At 44.3% G+C, this 23,996-nt stretch overlaps 1 protein-coding gene across 5 annotated transcripts in view; it reads right to left on the bottom strand.

Moving 5' to 3' along the window:
* The window catches only part of insc (INSC spindle orientation adaptor protein), an 83,946-nt gene that overhangs the window by 56,533 nt on the left and 3,417 nt on the right, over positions 1-23,996 (bottom strand). Inside the window, exon 1 of one of the 5 annotated variants that reach the window (XM_084061040.1) lies at positions 20,990-21,106. The exons of 1 other annotated variant lie outside the window; for it this stretch is intronic. The gene's annotated coding sequence lies outside the window, so the exon portion shown is untranslated. Of the gene's footprint in view, positions 1-3,041; positions 3,099-10,050; positions 10,111-15,521; positions 15,558-20,989; positions 21,107-23,996 lie in introns of those variants that run through there. 3 more of the 5 variants (XM_084061042.1, XM_084061043.1, XM_084061044.1) reach the window with 3 other exon arrangements.

Here is a 23,996-nt window from a genome sequence, read left to right as displayed (position 1 = left end):
GCCTGCCTGCCTGCCTGCCTGCCTGCGTGCGTGCGTGCGTGCGTGCGTGCGTGCGTGCGTGCGTGCGTGCGTGCGTGCGTGCGTGCGTGCGTGCGTGCGTGCGTGCGTGTGTGTGTGCGTGCGTGCGTGCTGACGTCACTCATCTGAGTCTGCACTCATCGCAGTATTCTACATTCTATCACACTGAAATGCTATTGTGAGCAAGAGAAGCTGATTCATTCAGCTACATTTTGGGGACAGAGACCGGGGGAGAGAAATAGAAGATGGTGAAGTCAGTGCATTAGGGAAGTCACTGCTGATGATTTATGGCCTCTCAGACCCCTTCGGAAAATACCCCGGGTTAGGTACTTATGAGCAACAAGGGAACTATCTGTGGAGGCATGAGAGGGACAGAGAGGGAGAGAGAGAGAGAGAAGGGGGTCTTTGAGTAAGTGAGATCGAAAAAGAGACAGAGAGTGTCTGAGACAGAGAGAGATAGATAGATCACAAGAGAGAATTAAGGAGGGGGAAGGGATGCTATTTTGCTCTATAACTGCAGCCCTGCTGGCACTGCTCCACTGGGACCATTTTCAGAGAAACCGAACCAGGAATGATTCCTGTACTGTGGCGGGAGCCTGACAGACTGGCCAGGCATACCCACTATACTATGCCTTTAGTACAGGGGGGGTGGTAGTGCCATGTCCATTTGCTTTGGCATTTAACACAAAGGGGGCAGAGACCGCGGGAGAGAAACAGAAGATGGAATAGATAATAGAATAGAACACAACAGAACAGAACACATGCAGTTTGTCCGCTGACTTTACGGGCACCATTAGATCATGATGCCATTGGCCAAAAAATAATTATTCTGACCAGATACAGTCTTTAACCACAGGGTCACAGGCACGAGACAGTGCCTGGAGATTCCATTACATGGGTGACCGTCTCCGTCCAACGCTCTCCTGTGTATTATCATACAAATTGAGATGAGGCTTCTAATGTGCCCAATCAAGCAATTCAGCCCCAGCACTTAGAGTGTGCAACTAAGTGCCAGGTGTCAAGCACCCTCGTATTGAAAGAAATCTCTCCTGTTAACAGGCAGAGTGTCCACCATGGCAAATGATGCATGGGAGGGGGTGGTGGGGTGTGGGGTTCTGCAGTGTGTAGTGGTGGTGTCATAGTGAGCATTACACTTTACAGCAGCTTCGGCATTCCTTCTAGATTGGCATGCTTTCACGGCCAAGCGGGTTTAGTGCCACTTCACACAGTGAGCTTTAGTTACAGTACATGTTATTAAATCTAAGTTGGCATGATAATTCAGCCGCCATTGCTATAGCAAACATTGATACAGTAAACTGACATATACTGTAGATCACAAACGTCCAAGATGATGTGCAATGATTGAAGCAGTCCACTTACTCTGCTATACAAGCCGTTCTGTGCCAGGTCAGATGTGGCATTAACATTGACATTGCTTATTTTAGGTTTTCACAATGACCACAATGAACCTCATTTCCTACATCTAAACTTTTCCAAGCAATCCTAATTTAAGATGGATTTGGTTACAGCTATACATTGTCCTTACAATAGATATTTGTGAAAGCATAAAAAAAAAAACATTGAAAAGGCCGTAGGCAGCATAGCACTTGTTTGCAGAAACCTGAAAGTGTCCACAACCTTGCAGGCTTATGCAAAGGTTAAAATGCAATTTAGATAGCATGTTATGTATAGACAGATGGCAGGTTCATTTGTTGACCTGGCATCCTATAGTTTGTATAGTTTCAATGTACACTTTATTTTCTTAATATTATACTGTTTAGACTGATGATAGGTTCTTGTTTACCTATGACCCTAGATTACTATTACTATGCATTTGATGTATTACCTCGTGTTTAACTTGCTTACTGAAGTCACTCTGGATTAAGACTGTCTGCTAAATGCCTTAATTGTAAATTGTTGCAGAAATGTGGGCTCTCTGAGCAGATGGACATGCCATGGAATTATCACACCTAATTTTCCTGCTGCATGGGACACTTATTTTGATGTTGGTTGGGGGAAACCTGAGTGGGCCACAGGTTGTTCCTGCTGCGTGGCGATTGCAGAATGTGCTGGTTCCGTGCATGCTATAGACAAAGGACACCTCTGTCCGGGCCCTGTGTCACACGGCGGCTAGAATAACAAGTGCCCAGCGGCTTGCGTGTTTAAATACCACTAAAGGGAAATCATTCAAGTAGGACACTCAGGATTTACAGCTGCACTTGCAGTTACTCTTTACATGAGTGGAGGAGGATGTGGCAGATTGACTGGTTACGTGTGTGTGTGTGTGTGTGTGTGTGTGTGTGTGTGTGTGTGTGTGTGTGTGTGTGTGTGTGTGTGTGTGTGTGTGTGTGTGTGTGTGTGTGTATTCTTTTTTCAGTTGTGTTTTCCTGTGATATCTCATGTGGTGCAAACCCCAATGTTCAATATGAGAAACACTCTGATAATTCACGGCAACATGACATTAAATGTCATGACAACCATTAAAAGCAAGGAAGGGGCTTAACAAACCAGCTGGTACTAATAAAGAAAAATACATCAAATAGCCATTATAAATACAATGGTATGTATCTTAACTAAGTACAAAATACAATACAGCACTGAAACCTATGACTACTCATACCCAAATTACCAGTGTTTTTCCAGATATAGACAGATTTTAGAGATAATTCGTACACTAAGTACAGTGCACAGCTAATGACCTCTCAAGTAATTTATACTCCATATTTGAGAAAGTTACTGTAACTGCTTCCAGACAGAGACTTCATTGTCTACTGACCTCACTGTCTGTGGTCACCGTAAATGTGCAGTCACAAAAAAAAATTAATGTTGTGTGTTGGAATGGCCCGACTGCCCCTTGCAGCTTGTGGGTAAAACCACCAAATGGATGCAAGTTCTGTAGAAAACAAAATACCGCACTTTTTAGCTCTATTACCGTGCCAAAGGCAATGGATTTCTGTTTGACAAAAACAGAGGAAAATTTAAACACTGAGGAAACTAGAGGGGAATAAGCATAAAGCACTCACCAATGCTGAGAGGCCAAAACCAGATGGAATTTGTTGTAATGAGGTTCAGAGCTATGTGAGCCCGACTGTAAGACTGTATGTTCCAGGAGACAGCCCCATTCACATTTCTAAATCAAAAGCACCAGTATCTTCAAGTCATCAGGATTTTGTGACAACAAGTACCAGTATGTTGACTCACTTATATTGTTGTAGCAACTTAAATGCTCTTCAAAAGTTCTCAATTCAAGTCTTTTCAACTTGTCACAGCAGAGACACATTTCAGATACAGCATAGCTCACAGTCACAGTGTAAAAAAAGTGTCAATATATCTGAATGTTTGCAACCAAAAAATATTAGTTACTAGTTGTGAGGTCAACAAAAGAGCCACTTAACATCCCTGTTATGATCTCATATCACACAACTTCACGTTTCTGTTTGAAGATGACAAAAATACTCACAAGTGCCATTTATCTTCTTGTTAACTCAACCTCACACGGCAAACTGCCAATAAAGTTGTGACAACAACTAAGTGACAGCAGCAGCACGTTCCTAAAAAGTTCTTTCAAAAGCACAAACCTCCGGGTTATCGCTAGTTAAAATGCCACCGCCTTCTCCACCACCTTCCTCCCATCTCAGAAGTGACTTGAGCCGTCCCAGGAAATGTCGCATTCAAGAGCTCATCGGTGCTCAGACAGACTTGACTTTTAAATAGAGATAATGCAAAAGTAAAAGCATGACATGGCGGTATCTCCTCTGCCCTCTCATTGAGCACAAGACAGGGAGGGATCATAGCAGGAGACAGTGGCAGAGTTGTCATGTGGCGAGGGAAAGGCTGGCCAGCATGGGTACTGTACCGCATGAGCAGCTTAATGGGTGGGAACATGCTACACTCAGCTGAGAAACGGGCACTATACATTCCAGTCCCACACAGAGAGTCCCACAGTGGGTTGGATCAATGTAGACCCTTACAAAGACAGACACCCACTCAGGCCAGCTTCGATAATGATGCAGCCAAAGGCTAGCTGTCATGCATAATACAACTGTTGGGAAATGACTTTTTATACCAAAAATGTTTAATTGACAATGAAAATCCCCTTCACAGACGCATTTTGCTCAATGTAAGCCTTTGTCCTTGAGAAAGAGAGACCCACTCAGGGAAACTTGGGTAAAACTGGAAGGAAAGGCTAGCTCTGTCTGGGGTCACTTGAGTATGTTCACTCAGGTTTCCCCAGATTACATGTCAATTTTGTGGTCATAGAGCCTTTAAGTCTCTATATTTACTCCATACTGTAATGACATACAGTAAAAGAACCTTTCCAAGGCAAAGAATTCCAAGCTTTTCATATTGCATGACAAATCACTTTCTGAATCCTTTGCATTTAAAGTGACCTCACTGTTATTGTAATAAACTACAGGCTACATAAGGTTGAAAATCAATCAATGGCTTCGCCAAATGTAATCAGATAATTCATTATGGTATTACAGCATATATTGATACAATCATGATTCATGTTATTCCACAACACTTACACAGAAGCACAAATGATGCCTTAGAGAGATATGTAAAGAAAGACAGAATTTGATCTCCAACATAAATGAACGGAGATGCCCTTTATTAATCCCATGGTGGAAATTCTGTTTCAGCTTCACCCAGCTGATGGCTCTTCAGATTGTTGTGATGAGTGCTCAGGGGCAGCTGTTTTGGGGTTACGTTTCTTGCTCAGGAACACTTCAACTCGCAAACAAGGGCAGAATGAGAGGTGAACCAGTGACCTTCTGATTACCAGACGGCCTCTCTACCCACAAAGCTATGGCCGCCTCCAAATAAAAGAATGAATGAATTATGAATGAATAAATGAGTAGATAATAGGCAGATGGAACGACTTAATGGATGGATAGGCATGCAGACTCAGTCTGTCTGTCTGTCTGTCTGTCTGTCTGTCTGTGATATTTGTTACACCAATAATCTTTTGTATGGTGGCTTTAATCATGCACCTCATTGGTGGCAGATTGACATGTTGGCAGCTAAAGAATTCAATTTGAATCTGCTGTTACACTCTTTCTTAGTCACTCAGAATGAGAGTCTCAATTAAATGCTTAAAGCAGCCTACCTATGACAGGGCTGACACAATAGGCGAGGTGAAAAGGTTCTTGCTCGACACAACTGCCCCACTGCCAATTATCTCCGCTGAGTCTAAATGTGGCGCATTCTTCAGATAACGCTGGCAGGGGCCAACTCATTTCGGGTTTGGGTTATGTTTTGCCATGCTGACACTAGGCTAAAATAACTATGTATGGTATGTTAACAGACTGCAGAAACTGGGAATGGCTGCAACAGCACTATCACTTAGAAAGAGCGAATGAAATCAGCTACCAAATATAAATACATGCATGTCTTTGACAACAAGCTGTCAAAACATTCAGAGACATAAGTGGGAAGTCTTTGTGGCCACAGATTGGTGGCATATACCGGAATCCTGTTGGCATAAACTCATGAATGAAGTCACAAAACGATCACTTTTGATCACTAAACCTAGGCCCATCATAAGGCCTTGCCACTCTGGTCTGTCAGTGCCAATGACCACAAACTATCAAGTTTACAACTATCATTGCTGACAGTGTCAAAGCATCCCCCACCAACAACAATATGTATTGCCTTTCCCGAGCAAAGAGACACGTCAAACAATATCAGAAGGAAGAAGTGTACAGTAGCTTAAGCTTTCCATGGTGACGCCTTGAGATGAATGATATTGGGGTTTTGTGGTGGCGAGAGTAGCTCAAAATGTGTGTTTGAAGACACACAATCGCAAAGATTTAGGAATACGGGGGAAATAGCTTGCTCTAGGGGTGGTGGCTAATGATGGAAAAACAGTGTCAACGATTTGATGTATTTCAGAGTGACAGCTTCAGTGACTAAACAAGATGGAGGGAGGTTTTGTGGATGGTGGTGGTAGGGGGTGCTGACAGGGCCGTCATGAGAATCACAGTTTGGAGAACCTGACACACACACACAAACATTGTGTGTGTGTGTGTGTGTGTGTGTGTGTGTGTGTGTGTGTGTGTGTGTTGTGTGTTGTGTGTTGTGTGGTGTGTGTGTGTGTCATTAAAATCATTAACTTGGCTAAATAACAATAGCAGTATAGAAGGGAGGATTTTGGACGAAGAGGTGAGAATTAAATAAAGAAGAAAATGGCAAGTGAGTCTAGTCTCGGTAAGGACAGAATGAGTGTTAGTAGACGTTCGGCTATAATCGGCTATAAAGTACAGCTGTCGAACACAAAGTGTCAAATTAGCACAGTGCTCCCATGTCTGACCTGAAGGCAATGACGGCAGCTCTGAGGAGAACCTCTGTTCCTCTGCTTTAAGCTGGCAGCACTCATAAGATGCTCCAGGAAAAGCTCTGAGCAAGGATCCTGATTTGACTATGAGACTATTGATAACTGTAGAAATATTTAGAACTGAACTTCTGATGCTGGTGTCCGTTGCATTAGAACAATACAGAAGCTAACACCGGTGACAGAAAGCATTAGAAGGCTTGATCAACATTGACATTTAGGAAATCTGTGTTTGAACAGCTAAATCCGTGGTCCTCGCCATCGCATTGCTTACATATTAAAACCATCCAAAACAAAACAAGCTTACAAGCATCACACATAGGCAACTGTCTCCAAAGGTATTGGCCTTCCCGCACCCAAACTCTCAGACATGAATGACAAAGCCATCACATGCCTACTAGCACTATATAGCAGATGACACTGATCACCCCCTCAATCATCACTTCACAATAAGGAGTTCTTTCCACTCAGCCATTGCAGCATTAAACTGTTGTATGTATTTTGAAGATCAAGGGCAGGGATTCAGGAATGGTGGATATTGAGAAGACTATTACAAGTGGGTATGGAAAATTGTAAATTAATGTGACATGTTAAGTGCTTCTTTAGCTCCTTGGTTGAATCTTCACACCCTTTTGACTGTCTCCATATGTCTCTATTGTTATGCTGGAGTCCCATTATACTCATATATTTCAGAACACTGATGCCTTATGGCTGATTTATATTTAGTCGTACAAAGGTGTCCCATGCTACACATAGCAGATCTTTAAGCTCACAACTCACAATCTGCTATTTTATAATTGGTTCCTTTCTGACAACTGTATACCCTTTTGCCATTTGTGTTGGAAAATTATGTGTGGCTTTACCTTTTCAGGAAGTTGACAGAAAATTGATATTTTTGCATGGCTATTCACATTATGCATGGCTGTGTCACGATATGAGACAAGTTTTGAACCCAAGTGCAGAACCAGGCAGGCAGAGAAGGTTCAATGAAGATGTATTAATAAAATCAGCATACAAACTGACATTAAGGCAGGACATACAACAGGACACACCATGACATGAACTATAATCTGACATGGAAACACTGAACACAGGGAGGTTTAAATAGACACAGACTAACAAGACACAGGAGAAACATAACCACAATCAACACAGGGATTGGCTGGGAGACTAACAGGACACAGGTGGAGAAACAAGTAATCACAGGGAGGAGAGACAAGACAGGTAGCAAACACTAGGGCAGACAGGAAACACTAGGAACAATACTACACAATAAAAGTACAAGGATAACAGGAAATTATACACAAAATACAAGGATCCTGACAGGCTGTTCACATTCATACACAAAACAATTGAATACGAAATGTTTTTTCTTGTTTATTGTACAACCTTTGGCAGTGTATTTTGGACTTGGAATTTAAATAGCAGTCTCAACCCTTGCCTTATCTTGCATGTGTAGCCCCCACAGTCAAATTAGCCAAGAACCTCACTGTGTTCCACTACAATCTGGCGTAGTCGGCAGGACGAGGAGCGTAATATCCTTGCGTGGGGGATATGAGGGACGTCGTGTACGGCATGAAGTGTGAAGCGCGAGGACGCGCTCCAAAGATCGGGCGGGTGATTGTAGCCCCCACAGTCAAATTAGCCAAGAAGAGGCGTGCAATAGACCTGCCAATCGGGCTCAGCCCTATTGGCATGACTGGTAACACGTCGGACTGGCGAGTGGGAGCCTCGGGTTCAATCCCAGCTCACTGCGTTCCACTACAATCGCAGTACTTTCTACAAGTTTTGCAAAACACTCACCTGCGCGTACACACATACACACACACATACCCCCACACGCTAACCTAGACACTCTTTCACAAAGCACACTTTGGCAGATGAAAATAAGGAGATGCTTGTTGTATCGTATTGCTCTACTGCATGTATAATTGTGGCGACCTCTAAACCATTTAATTGTCATTAAAAGTGATTAGTTGTTTACTTAAACAGCTGACGCAACCTAACCCAAGCCTTGAACGCTCACCCTCAACGCTTAATCTTAAAGGGATAGTTCACCCCTATCGATTAGTCACCCCATGGAGACTTGAATTCATGGATATTTTTAGTTTTTGTTGCATTCCTATGCCAATATTTTGATGACCGGCAGCGGTTCGGAATGCGACAAAAACAAAAAAACAAACAAAAAAATATCCATGAATTCAAGTCTCCATGAGGTGACTAATCGATAGAAAAAAAATGTTTTTTTGGGTGAACTATCCCTTTATCTCCAACCTGAATCTTTTTTTAATAATTGTAACCCTAACTCTAAAAATCTTCATAAGAATAACTCTTTCCTCTCCCTGTACTACCCTTGTGGGGATACACATTCAAGACCACGCGCACATGCACACGCACGCACGCACGCACGTACGCACGCACGCACGCACGCACGCACGCACGCACGCACGCACGCACGCACGCACGCACGCACGCACGCACACACACACACACACACACACACACACACACACACACACAGACACACATGCGTTCCTACTGTGAAACATCACTGTAATAAAGGTCGTGCCAGTCGTCGGTTTTCCATAACATGCCATAATTGCCCTGTGGAGCCATTCTGTGCACCACTTTTGGAGATGGTAACTCATAACTCTGGTTAGACTAAATGAGACAAAATAGACATACTTCCTTGTATGGCCAAGTCTGGCTGAGGGTGACCGTAGACCAAAAAAGATGCAGGGTATTAGGGTCTGGGAGAATTCTTTCCTAAAGCATCATGATATGGAAGTTTAATGCTCTGTGGCTCTGAGGTCTCCAGGCAACCTGCTGGCTTCATGCAATGCACGATTAGATCAGATGGGGTCAGGTTACACACACACACACACACACTCACACTCACACACACACACACACACACACACACACACACACACACACACACACACACACACACACACACACACACACACACACACACACACACACACACACGATCAAAGACATATTGTGGGCACACACGATCAAAGACATATTTTGGGCACATACAGGACACATAAATGTAGACTCATACACAGTAAATAACCAAACATTCACTGATGCACAAAGTCAGGTGCATAATACTGTAAGCATGCACACACAGTCACACACCAATCAAGCCAACCCGTTAGAGGCGCATTGCCCTGTACTGTACATAAACAGGCATTCACACAAATGGAGCACAAACATTTGTTGCGCACACGCATACGCACACGCACACGCACTCACACTCACACTCACACTCACACACACACACACACACACACACACACACACACACACACACACACACACACACACACACACACACACACACACACAGGCTTGTAAACCCTGCCCCTCTCAGTTCATCTACCCTGTTCAATGTCTTGCACTAATAAATGTGGACAGATCCTTACGATTGATACACACTCAGCTTCAAGGCAACAGTAATCTCCCAGCCCCAACAACCTCTGATTCCTCAAATAATCAAGACACCCTCTTTATTTCTCTCCCAAAATACCTAACTTGACCTCATAAACAACTTTTCTGCTTCACCCCAAGTCTGCTAAAGTGAACGGTCCTACGTCTTGGCACTTCACAGTCAGTCATTAAAAACACCCATAACTCTTCTTTCCATGACTTTATAAAAGTACCGGATCATAGCGACGACACCATACCTCATGAGAGCCGAGAAACGCCCGCCTTCACGCCAAAAGAAACATCCAGATGCATTTTAAGGTTCCCACGTCCATTGACAGCTAGCCGCATAAATAACAGAGTGAGAGGCCAAAGAAGAGACACGATCCACTCCTGACAAAAAGAGACCCTGGTGTGAGACTGACGTGACTTTGTGGAAGGGCTCCAAAAGGATCTAAGAGGCTGCAATTGGACCCTGGCACAGCAGTCTCTTTGGTCCAATGAAGAGGATAGTGTTGTGTACCTGACACCAGAGCTACTGTATGGCGGCTAGCAAACCACTACGGCCTGCTACAGTAAATAATGAATGACTCCATGGGCCTAGACAACGGCCCTGAGTCACACACATGCACAAACACACATCTACTTGCACGTGAAGACACACATACACTTACACATGCATAGTACATGCATACGCACGCACACACACACACACACACACACACACACACACACACACACACACACACACACACACACACACACACACACACACACACACACACACACACACCACATGGCTAATAGGGAGTCATGCTGACCTAACTGGAGACAGGCTTAAAGCGTGGCCAGGTAAAAGTAGGGTGTATCACCATAATCAATGGGAGCAACCTGACACAAATGTGCTAACAAGGTCATCTGTCACCACTTTGTTGAATCATTTCCACGTGGCCTGCTGCTTCTGGGTGGACGCATATTAGCCTACTAGTAGTTTAGGAATAATCATTTCTATAAAAGTTTCTTCCTCTGGGAGCAGGAGCAATCCGGCCATTGCTTTTTACATACTTGACAGACATACTGTGTGGTCATAAACATACTGTAATTGGAGATGAATGTCATCATCAATAAACTTGAAGAGCTAGTTTTATCTACAACACAATGGCAAGACTGCATAGCGTCATCATCAATAAGATATCAGAGATCCACAGGGGAGCCATGATATAGAGCCATGATATATTGGACCCTGTCTGGTTGTTATTAATAGTAGTAGTAGCAGTAGTAGTAGTAGTAGTAGTAGTAGTAGTAGTAGTAGTAGTAGTAGTGGTAGTCGTAGTCATCATAGTACACTGTACAGTAGTAAACCAACAAGGCTTTTTCATTCGGAATCCAGGAAACCGAATGGAGGTTCATATGTGTTTGAACATTCATTGTTGTTGTTGTCAATTTGAAACCGTGTATGTGCAAATAAACTCTAAAACAGACAGTGGGTGGTACATCACTGTCAGATGTCATACACGACATACTTGAGGACACAAAACAGATGAATACTGTTCTAGCATAGTTTTTAGGTACCATTCATTATGATCTTCAAGCCGGACCACAGGCACGTGGCCAAAACAATCCTCTGAAGCGAATTCCCGACAAGCTCTGGGAGCTTTCCCTTGTCAGCAGCATCGCTATAGCTTGATCTTCTACCTGTCAATCAAGTGAAAGAAGATGACCTCACCGGTGTGTGTGTAATAGAGTGCCACGGGAAATGGCATTGGCTCAGTCACTGCCTCGCATGTCAGAGAGAGACCCCAGCAACTACTGTATGCACAGACGTCGGAGAGCAATCCATAATCACAATTTACAGCCAGCTGTCTGTCTCTGTATCCATCTCCGCCCACGGGCACCTGTCATGTAAATAACTGACCTCATATCCAGTGCCGTGGGTCGTAAATACTCCCAATTGACTGAGATACGCAGGGGGGATCGAGAGACAATGTTGAGGGGTCTTTTCAGTGGGCCTTGGCTGACATTTGGGGGCCCGCACACGTGGGAAGACAGAGAGGCAGCAGAGTGGAGGACGGCATGGAGACGGCAGGGTGGGGAAGAGTAGCTTTGTTGTGTGGCACCAATTCACAACAGCTGGTTAACATTAGGGGGGGATTGGTTGGGTTTGGTCCATATGCATATGTGTATGAGACAGAATGAGAGAGAGAAAAAGAAAGGGAAAGAGAGATGAGAGAGAAAGAGAGAGAGAGAGAGAGGAGAGAGAGAGAGAGAGAGAAAGAGAGAGAGAGAGAAAGAGAGAGAGAGAGAGAGAGAGAGAGAGAGAGAGAGAGAGAGGAGAGAGAGAGAGAGAGAGAGAGAGAGAGAGAGAGAGAGAGAGAGAGAGAGAGAGAGAGAGAGAGAGAGAGAGAGAGAGAGTACACATGCCAATGAGTGTGAGTGGATGCACAGTAAAAGCATCAGTGTTAATTTATCCATTCATTTAGTTACACCCCGGATTTTTCAGTGTGGGTGGAGGGTACTTCCAGCACCCAGCTCTAAGCCAAGAAACACAGACTCTACTTTGGGACAGGGCGGGAGTGTTTTTTAGGTGTTTTTTCTCATCTGTTAACTCACCGCACAACCCAGAGAGCCTGGAGTAGATGGAACACACGTGGGGTCAGCAGCACGATAAGTAAATATCGCCAGCAAGAATCACAAGGTATGCAAGAGAGTCTTCCACATGTGACTGGCCGGGCACACACATGGCACTTCAAAAGCCATTTCTGTGCTATTTTTTCCACCATGGGTATGCAAAATAAACACGTGTGAGAGTTTTAGGTGTGTAATTGGGTCTGGAGTGCAGTCTGCCATGTCTCATTTGACTTATACAGGAATAAATGAAACAATTTCATCTAAATGCGAGATATCCACATCCATGGTCTGCATTTCTAGAGTGAATGGTCTGCATTTCTTGTTTAGCGCCTTTATCCAAAGTGCTGTACAATGTGGGTTACATTCACCCATTCGCACACACATTCAGAAGTTGATGGTGGAGGCAACCAAGCAAGGCACCGACCTGTAACAGAAGCGGTTAGGGGTTCAGTGTCTTGCTCAAGGACACTTTGACACGAAAACAGTAGGAGCCAGTGATCGAACATTTTGGATCCCAAACACCCCTGCCTTTACCCCTAAATTATTTTCATGACTCACTAGTGACTCTACTGGCCACCTACAGTACGTATAATATAATGTTCACGAAATAGCTTTATTTTGTATAATATCTACTATAAGTTCAAGTACATAATGGATACTGCACTGTCATCTGACATATACAACAGCTACAACGGGTATAACATGTATTGCCTAACCGAAGGGGCATACATTCCCATTGGGCATCGTTCCCAATGGGCATTAGCATACTGTAGTTTCATTGCACATTTCACAAATCTTGTTGGCTATAGGCTTGTACGTATGAAGCAGTATGACTCAGGCGCTGACAGTAGTACCAGCAGCCAGAGTGGGGGTTATGTAAACAGTAAATGACACCAGTAGAGCGAGGGAGTAGTAGTAGTTACTTCTTTCATGCGCTACCAACCACCCCCCCCCCCCCCCTCCCGAGAGACTCTCGCTCTCCACTGCATCAACACTCAGGCTGGAGGAGAAAACAAATCCCGACCTTTCTTTCTCTCTCAAGAGCAGAAGAGCCGGAACTCCCCATTTCCTAACACAACCATCTCCCCGGTGAACCATTACACCCACAAAGCGCCTAGTCGACGTAATCACAGGGGAGAAACAGAGACAGACAGAATGAGCAAAGCCCAAACAAGCAGAAACCTCCCTGCCAATTAACGGGTAGAAAAAGAGAGGAAGATAGAGGGAGAAATGATGGAGGTCAAGACCAAAGAAAGAGGCGCTCTGAGCCCAGGCTCTAATTCAACTGGTCTGATATTGATTTATCTCCCAGCCTGAGGGCACCAGAGCGGCTGCCATATTGGGCCCACCTACGCAAAAATTTATACCTGCACTTTCTTAATTGAGTGTCCTCGTTTGAGGAGAGCCTCCACTGAGTCATGGAGCCAGGGCTCTCGCTGATGTGTCAACAGACACCATTCCCACAATGATGCAGCCCCGAAGACGCAAGTGTGACGCACAGGCCTGAGTCCATATTTTGTGAAGAAAGAAAGTAGCAAGCTAGTATCTTGTACAATAATTCCACAAAAAAAAAAGCCACCAAAATCACTTTGTTCACCAAGTGATAATAATAAGTACATTGTCATGGTGGTGTAGATGCAGATATATTGACAACTTGAACAGTTTCAAAGCACATAGCTATACTGACACCCATGACACAGTAGTGTACAAGGACAGGAGTACCTCCAATATAACATATATCTTAGACACATGACATGAGTGGTTTTCACCACTCAAAAAAACTACAATTCCATCTGCTTTGTATTAGCTTTCATCTAGCTTCCTGGCATGCTAAGTGGTTAACATGTTTTGTCCTACAAGTTAACATGTGATGAGTGTCCGAGACAGGCTGCGGGCTCCATGCTGGGGACCATGTCTCTCCTCTTCCTGGGGTCAAAGGTCAACAGCTGGGAGCTAGCCAACAGAGCTTTTGATAGTGCCCTGTTACCATGGCAATCCGTCATGGAATGTTTGTAAAATTGCTAGCATCTGTGATATCAAATATCTCCACAATGATACTTCACATTTGATACTCAAGGAGATAGCATTGCTATAGAATTAGGCCTACATCCAACATTATGTCGTTGACGTTGTGTTGAACGTTGTTTATCAAAGCATCGGATCAGCTGTCTCAGTAGCCTTGAGGAAATGATATAAATTGTCAAAAGAAGGAATAATTCCAAAGCGAGCTGCAGAAGCTTTGGTTGGAGAGTGAGAGGTTGGAGAGAAGGCTGAGCAATGTGAGCTAGACGACTGCAGGGAGGAGAGAACCCAATCTGACCTGATTCCAGCCCGGCCACACAGAAAGAGAAAGAAGGAGGGCTGGAAAAATAGCAACGGACAAAGAAAGAAACTACCTCACCCCAAAGAAAGAAGAAAACCACTGATGGAAAACAATGGACATATGCCACGTCGAACTCCAACTAGGACCTGGAACTAAACTGGACTATATTAACTAATAAGGGAAATTGCAGAACTGCCAGTTTCCTGTTATTGTGCGCTATTAGTTAGTTAAATGAGTAATCAACTAAAGCCTCCTTTTTTACTATGTATTTCTATTCAACATTTGTTTATTGGTGCTGCAGCATGACCTCATAGAGAGACGGGGCAGTATGTCACAGGTTAATTTGTGTCCGTTTAGTGATGTTGCAGGCAAGTTACTCAGCATGAGACCACCTGTCTTCTAGGTGTAAACTTAGCAGTAAAACATATTATTATATGAGCTCATACAGTCAAAGCTAAAGCACAGGATCAGGATCCATAACCCTAACCCAGGGTCAAATTTTGACAACCACGTAAACCCTCTAAGACTTAGTAAACGTTCTTTTCAGTCTGCACCAAATCTCTTCTAGACCTAGATCTGCTATGTTGGCTAATGTTCCCCCAGAATATGGATGTTGGTGTTCAAGTGGTTAAATGAACACACTGAGGATTTTACTGTGTGACATAGCGCCATGACAGACAAGGGCGCCACAAAGATAGCTTCATGTTTCCAACTTTAGCTCAGGCTACAAAGCTCTGTGAGCCACACCCTCAAGGACACACGTGCACGGTCACAACTCACCACATTTTGTCTATGGGAGCACTCTCCTGACGACTACCAGACAATAGATGTAGCAGGGGTGTGACTGGAAAGAGAGGAGAGGTTTTTATAACGGAAACCCCCAATTACCCCCGCCTGTGGACTGAACCTAATTAAACAGTGTGTCAGTGCAGTGCAGGGCCACACCCACATGTGTGGTTCGCATTAGTCAAGCCAAGCCCCTCTCCAGCTCCAGCAGATCAGCAGACAGTTACAGGAGGAGAGTGGGAGACAGCCACTGGTTTACTTTAAGCTCCAGTTCACTTTGTAACTTAACGGTCACATTGTTGTGACAGCACCAACCCCGCTTCTCCACACACCTCGTTGTGTAAATGGTAAATGGCACAGGCTTCTGTGGTGGTGGGTGAGTGTTTTATCTCTATGCCCCCAGGATGATACTGTAAGGTGCTGGGCTGAACAGACAACTTATATAATATGGTAAAGCCTGTGCACTTCACACTCTTTAACACAAATATATGTACTGTAACCATATGTGGTTTGATCCCTGTGGATCTTCCCACTTTCTACTTTAGGCAACCCAATGTACAGCAGAGGTATTGGAAGATTCAACCAAATTCACTGAAATGCTTGGATCTTCATATACATATAGTATGTCCTGTAAATACTAGTCCTACACATGCACTGTAACATCATGAAGTCAGACCCTCTCACACACACACACACACACACACACACACACACACACACACACACACACACACACACGCACACACACACACACACACACACACACACGCACACCCACACAAACTTTATTTATAAACAGGGTTACGAAGTGCTTTACAATAGTAAGATGAAATTCAGCTGAGGAAAAAAACAACATAGAGTAAAAATCTAAGATTAAAATAAACATCAATAAAAACAAACATGAAAAGGTATACAGTATAAGGACATAAATGTGTATAAAAACATGGTCATCACTGTCAGAGTAAAAAAGTACACCCAGATTACGGGCCACAGTCGTAACATTGATTGACACACTGCCAAGGTGTGACTGAAAGCAGAGGGTGGCAGTTGGGGACCAAGTAGGAAGATCTCAGATTTTGCTACTTTTTGCAAAAGTGTCACCAAAAAAGACTAAAATGCATATTACACAGTGTGACTAATGTCAGGAAGACGTGAGGATCCGGGACATAACTTGCCTGCATCACTGCGTTTTAGTGGGACGTATAACTCTGTATCATCTGCATAACAATGAAAATGGATGTTGTGGTTGTGAACAATGTATGTGACCAAGGGGAAGCATATAAATTGAGAACACCTCCCCAATAACCATGAGAAGCTTCTACCAGTGCGGCAGGAGTGGAGCCAGTCATATGGCGAGTCCCTGATGCCAACCCATTTTACCAGGCGGTTGATTAAAATAGGACAGTATCAACAGTATCAAGTGCAGAGCCAAGATCTAAGTCTAGGAGTACTCAGGCAAGAAATAAATCATTGGGGAACTTTAACAAAGTTATCTCTGTGCTTTGGAAAGCAGAAGCACTGAAGCCAAGCCCCACTGAAAATCCCCCAAACACTGTTAAAATGTATAAATGAGATCAATTGAGTGGACATGATCTTTTCAGTATTTGGACAATTGTCTGTAAAACCTCCTTGAAAAATCTGGTTGGAAATATGGCCAGTGGGGAAGAAGAGTATGGGAAATGATTTCTTCCACGTTTGGCATAGAAGCCTGGCCAAATTGGGTAAGCAGAGCTGGGAGGATGGGACATGAGCTAAGAAGCTAAGAAGGCCTGATGGAACGATGAGCAGAATTTGAATTAAAAGCATGAGAATGGGAGGATGTAGGAGGCTTGGGAGCAGGACAAGGGAGCATGATCTGAAACATTGTCCGAGACAGGAAATGTTATTATATGGACATTATTCAGGACCAGTAGCAGACACAACCAGATTAAAAGATTCATAGTTTGATCAAATCTGCTGCTAAAACAGATGAAGAAGGGCAGCAAACATGGATATAAAAATCACCAACAATAAGAACTCTGTAAAAATAAGGCATAATGACTTATAAAAGCTCCGAAGATTATTCTATAAAACCTGAGCAAAGTTTGGGAAGCCTAAAAAAAGGGCAGTCTTGCCTTTAATTGAAATTTAAGAATTTCACCTGACAGAAGCTATGGAGAGAGATTGAGGAACATTTTAAATAAATAAATAAATAAGACCACAACAATGTCCTGTCATTCTAGGCTGTGGAAAACAGGCAAAGTCAGGGGAGCAGGCTTCCTTAAGGCCATGTCATCAGGACTCACAGTTGGAAAAGGAGTACTGCCAGCCTGTAAATTGGCTTTTGAACTTGACCATGGTATGGTCCACGACAGGCAAAGACCTCACAGTTGGAAAGGGAGTACTGCCAGCCTGTCAATTGGCTTTTGAACTTTGTAGAAGCGGCCACCAGCCGAACATGACAAGGAGTTAGAGCCAAGTGCAGAGCGCTTCCCTTCTGACCAATGGATTCGCTGCCGTGCTTGCAGGTGTTGAAGAGAGGCAGACAGTCATCAAGTCCACTGGAATCGAACAGGGGCTGTGAAGCCTTTCTACCTTGCAACATGGTGGTCCACGTGTTGTTGGTGCTACTGGCAAAGCCAAACCTGTCCGTCCACGAGGATGCCAGTACCAGGGGGCTCCAGGTGGCTAAGTGATCACTGAGCTACAATTGACGCTGGAGGAGACTCTCAAATCAGAGGAGTTATGACGTTAAACTGGAGATGTCGTAGAAGCCCACGATGAGCAGCCTAAAATCCAGAATGCTTAAACCTAATACTGCACCAGAACAGGCTAAATTTGTTTGGTTTGGCTGGCCCAAAACTACAATATGACGTCATTCAGAGGTTCGGGTGGGCGGTCTCAGAGCAAAATTTGTGTGTTCTGTGCATCGGAGATTTTGTGACTACCCAATCTAGCTCGGCTATACTGTGATTGGTCAGACGTTGGTCAGACATTCCACATTGTTTCCGTATTCATTCAGCCCAAGCAGCTGTAGTTTGGAAGAGACACCGAGACAACTTCCAGGAGGTACCACCTCTGGTAACACCAGAGGTGACACCTCTGAAATCTCTCTCTAATGACCATTCATTAACACAACCTATCGCTTGTGACCTCTGTCACAAATTCCCTGCAGCGTGTCGTGGTCACGATATCCATGGTGGGCGGGGTCTAGCTTCCATAACAGTGGCAGTATAAAATGCAAATTTCTGTCAGACTTTTTTTCGGGTCGGGAAGCCTTCCCGAACCGAACTGACTTTGGTTGTTCTGGTTGCGAACCACTTTGGCAAAGTGGAGCCTACTATGAAACTCTGCTCGGCTTGTGTGTCCGTGTGTGTGTGTCTGTGTGCAGTGGACTGCCTGGGTGCGGCCGACAGAGTGCGCCAGAGTGCAGTTACAGTCAAAACACACACACACACACACACACACACACACACACACACACACACACACACACACACACACACACACGCGCACGCACGCACACACACACACACACACAAACACACACACATAGTCCGTAAATACACAATATTTTCGAGCTGCATTCGCTTCCAGCGTTCGCGCGTCTTACTTGTGTAGTATACAGCTACCTGGTGTAGTAGGCCTATACAGCTACCTTAAATCCTACCTTTAAGAATGACCTATAGCTTATAGCTGCCAACCTAAAGACGAGGCTAAAGCTAGCAACAGTTTCTGGTTCATAGCCGACAAACTAACAATCCAACTGTCTGAACATTAAAATCCTTAGCTAAAAATATCAGTAAACAAAAGATCTAAAATTGAGACTTAAAACTGGATAAAATGTCTCTTACAGACAAACAGCATGCGCTGCCTTGTTAGTGTACACATACACACAGTAAAGAAGCATGCCCCCCCCCCCCCCACACACACACACACACACACACACACACACACACACACACACACACACACACACACACACTACCACACCCACTCGCATAGACAATCCTGCCTGCCCACCACCACATCATACACACACGCAGACCTGTAGTAGAAAGACATGAGACCATGTCCTCATCATTACTGTCATCCACACTGTAATCAATGTCCTTTTCCGTGGCAAACAAACCCAGTATCTACCGCACCCACGCATCCCAGATCAGTAGACTATACCAGCTGTAAGCCACTATGGTGTTTAGCTCCAATGTGACTCAGGGAAAAAAACACACACAATGCATCTTTTCTGCAATAAAACACAACAAAGGAACCAGATTCATTTAGTGGTTGCTGGTTACCCCCTGGCATTGGTCTGCAATGGTACATGGAATATTGAAAGGTATCATTGCCTTTCTGGAAGTATGGCCAAAGTGAGATATGGGGGGTAAAGGTGGTTGTTAACCACTTTTTATGGTCATGTCATTTTATAGATGACCATTTTCAAAATGTTGTTTTTCTATTTATCCTCTATCTATCTATTCCTATCAATCTATTTTATTATTTATTCTAATTCTTCTACATTTATTTTTTTATATAAATATGTATCACAAATACCAGATCTACAAGCTATCTACATGTTTTGGGTATTCAGATCAGCTATTTTTGCTATTCATTGTATGGTGAAGTAGGCTATATACTGTAGGGTTTAAGTGGTTAAAAGACTGACTTGCATGTGCAAAAGTTCAGTATGCAAGCCCTGTAATCATAATAAGTGCAAAGGATAAGAATGCTAAAAAAAAATACTGCAATGTTAAGGACATACTGTAAAGAAGACAAAGACATTTTCGATAAAGTAGAGTGCAAGATCAAATGCAATAGTAAGACTTGTTCCTTTTCCAGAAGTCAAAACTAAAACCACAGGTTAAGTGGCTTTGTTCGCGGAGAATCTTAGAATAAACTGAGTAAAAACCATCATATAAACAAAGGTTCCAACAAATCTCAATTCAATTGTTCAGTGCAATCTGTTATATAAAGGCCTTGCAGTTATAGACGGTATAATACCCTTTTGATTCAGAAACAGCTACCTACAAATTCCTCTCTTCCAAGTCCACACTGATGACATGAAAGAGCACTTGTCTTCCGATTAGAAAAGCCTTTGATACAGCCTTTATCTTTTGCATTCAAAGGCCCCCCCCCCCCCCCCTTTGAATTGCTTTCCCTTTAAGCATGCCCTTTAAATCCTGGAAGCACCTTGCACATGTGATGACAGCATTGCCTTGAGAGATTCTATTGTGCTGCATGCCGCGGCACTCAAAGCTTTGACCAACCAAAGGGCTGATTGTACACCTGTCCCAGACACTTTGTCTTTGAGGAAAAAACAACAAGGCTGTGTTCTCTTCTCTCTTTTAAGTTGACGCCTGTTGACACATTCAGCTGAAACCTACTGTTTGTGATGTTAGTTTGAAGCTAGAAGGTCTTTTTACTGTCAATTCTATTACTTACAATTCCAGTGTGAGTAGGTTAGACTGTTTTTCCGGACTTACCCTGTTCAGTTGGTCAGTTCCTAAAAGGTCAATAGTTCCCAGGGGGGTTCATTGCAGAACTCTCTCTGTGGTTGTTGTCCTCTGTCATGCAAAGACACCTCTCTCTCTCTCTCTCTCCTCCCTCCTCTCTCTCTCTCTCTCTCTCTCCTCTCTTCTCGCTCTCTCTCTCTCTCGTCTCTCTCCTCTCTCTCTCTCTCTCTCTCTCTCCTCTCTCTCTCTCTCTCTCTCTCTTTCTCCTACTTTTATTTCTGTCTGTCCCTGGTCCTGTCTGCCACCCCCTTCTCTCTCCGTATGTCTTTTCAGTCCTATCTATCTTTCTCTATCCCCCTCTCTCTCTCTCTCTCTCTCATCTCTCCTCTCTCCTCTCTCTCTCTCTCTCCTCTCTCTCTCTCTCTCTCTCTCTGTGTCTCACTCTCTCAGACTCTCTGTCCTCAGAGCCCCCATCCGGCTCAGACACCACCGTTCCCTGCCAGAGTACAACTGAGTCTTAATGTGACTGGCCTTTAGGTTTTTCTTTGGGGGAGAGAGGGGAAAAAAAGAAAAAAAACCCCAACCACATCCCACTGTCAGTCAAGTCAAACGGTGAAGCATAGTTTCAGCGGGCCGCCGTCCAAACAGACATGAAACTATTCTATTTCGTCTGCCATATGAGCAGTGGCGCTGGATCTTTTTTTGTTTTTTTCTTCATGCAGAGTGAAGTAGGGAGTTGGAAGGGGGGGGGGGACTCTGTGGTGGAGCATGTAATTGCCAAGTGACCAGTTATGGAGAGATGTAATTGTATACTTCGTCAGAAGGAGAGTGACTCCCAACGAGACGCGAGGTAAAGGACCTTTAAAGAAGTCATAGAAGTAGGAAAAGGAGAAAAAAAAAATACATCGCAGGCCACATAAATAAATGAGAGCTGGGATCCAGATGTGCATGGAACAGAGAGAGAGAGAGAAAAGGGTGGGGAGAGCGGCGGAGGAGAAGAAAGAAGTTTGGGAGGAGGTAGGGATGGAGGGAGGGTCAAAAACAGAGGAGAGGAGAGCCAGACTGAGGAACTGCCGTGGCAGCAGAATGAAATCACATCTCTGACACAGTGAAAGGGTGTTTACCTTCCCAGGAGCGCTCGCAAGAGGGTGGAGAGGGGGGGGGCAGGGGGGGGGGGGGTACTGAGGTGAAAGGATGTAGACCCTGACCAGCAGGCTTGTGTTGTCCTGGACGCTAACCACCGGTGCTCCCGGGTGTCTGGTTTCATGTCGGCCACATTGGAAACGATTCCCTACTGAAAACTCTGTGGAGCTTTAAAAATGGAGGAGGGAAAAAAAAGAGACCAAGTATATATGGGAGGCGGCTGGTTCCCATTATGAGAAGAGAGTCAGCTGGTTTGCATCGCTCCAGTTAATATTACTGCTATATGCTCGAGTGAATAATTACTGTGCCATTATCTGAAAGGGGGGGGCAGTCTCTCTCTGTCTCTCTCTCACACACACACACACACACACACACACACACACACACACACACACACACACACTCACACACACACACACACACACACCACACACACACAAGGGCCTTTCATATTGTATAACGTCAACAAAATATTAGCTTTCGTGTTAATCTGAGTGTAAACAGCTAATTTCCTTACAGATTTTACCTCATTTCCTGGCAAAAAGTGAGCCGGGAAATGGCAGCAGAAAGTGTCAGAGAAGCATGCTGCTGTGTCTGGATAATCCCACCTCAGACCCCCGTTATTCCAAATATTACAAGGGAAGCAGCTTCCAGGGGCCTCTGGTTTTTGAAACAAGAGTTGGGTTTGCGGTGTACTTTTGTGGGAACTGGAATAAGGGCCGTCCTTCACTTTGGATATCGGGTGGGGGGGGGGGGGGGGGGGGGGGGGGGGGGGGGGGGGGGGGGGGGGGGGGGGGGGGGTGGGGGGGGGGGGGGGTGTTGTTAGCTCCTTGGCCTTCTTTCATACAAACCATCTAATTTCTAACTGGAAGCGCCCCACGAAAAAGCAGCTGTGTACTATTAGGACTGTTTTTTCTCTTTGGCATCACGGGATTGTAAGATTGCTGAGAAAGGACGGTTTACTGGTTTACTCCTTGAACTAGCCCTTAATAACCTCCCCTTCCCCCATAATTATCAGAATATGGAAAAGTGTTGTTGTTTTTCTTCACTTGATTCTTTTTTTCCCCCTTCTCTTTTCTCAGTCACGCAAGAAATGTGTTCAAGGTAGATTCCAGCATGTCTCCTACTTCAGTGCTGATTCTATCCCAGACAGACAGAGAGAGGAGAGAGAGAGAGATGTGAGAGAGAGAGAAAGAGATGTGAGAGAGAGAGAGAGAGAGAGAGACAGAGAGAGGAGACAGACAGACAGACAGACAGACAGACAGACAGACAGACAGACAGACAGACAGACATAAGGAGAGAAAGCAAGATACTATCTTCCATACACATACAGTATCTCTTTCTGATATGTTCTCTCCATCTGTGTGGGATAGAACAGTGAGGTGAAAGAGAGATGGAGCGAAATGAGAGAGATGGATAGAGAGGAAAAGAAAGGGTGAGAAAGGCAAAGACAGAGAAGAGGGAAAGAAAGAAAGCACGGGCGGGAAAGAGAAATAGTGGAAAAGCTCTTATGGAGAGAGACAGAGTTCTTGGGTTGGATGTGTTCTTTGTTTATACTATGATAACAACTTCACATATTAGTCATGCGATCCCTCAGTGGCAGGAATTGATAATCACACCCACGCTGCTGCCTTTTCAAACCAACTGATCATTCGCTGTCAAACTGCTGTTCATTGGTGACATTTATATCCCCATTATTTGATGGTTTTGTATGCCATATTGTGTTATGCCTTTACATGCAATTCCCAACGAGGCCGTGTACAAAGAGAATGTCCATGTTGAACTTGTGACTGTTTCTCTTGCGTGAGCTATATGTGCACATGGGTGTGATGTGCAATCATGGCAAATATCTTGCGTTTCCTCCGCTGCACACTTGGCCATTCATCCATGCGAC

The sequence above is a fragment of the Gymnoscopelus microlampas genome (genome assembly GCF_963454915.1).
Source record: "Gymnoscopelus microlampas genome assembly, chromosome: 6".
Lineage (NCBI taxonomy): Eukaryota > Metazoa > Chordata > Actinopteri > Myctophiformes > Myctophidae > Gymnoscopelus > Gymnoscopelus microlampas.
Note: the sequence above shows the minus strand (reverse complement) of the source record. Positions and strands in the feature narration are given on the sequence as shown.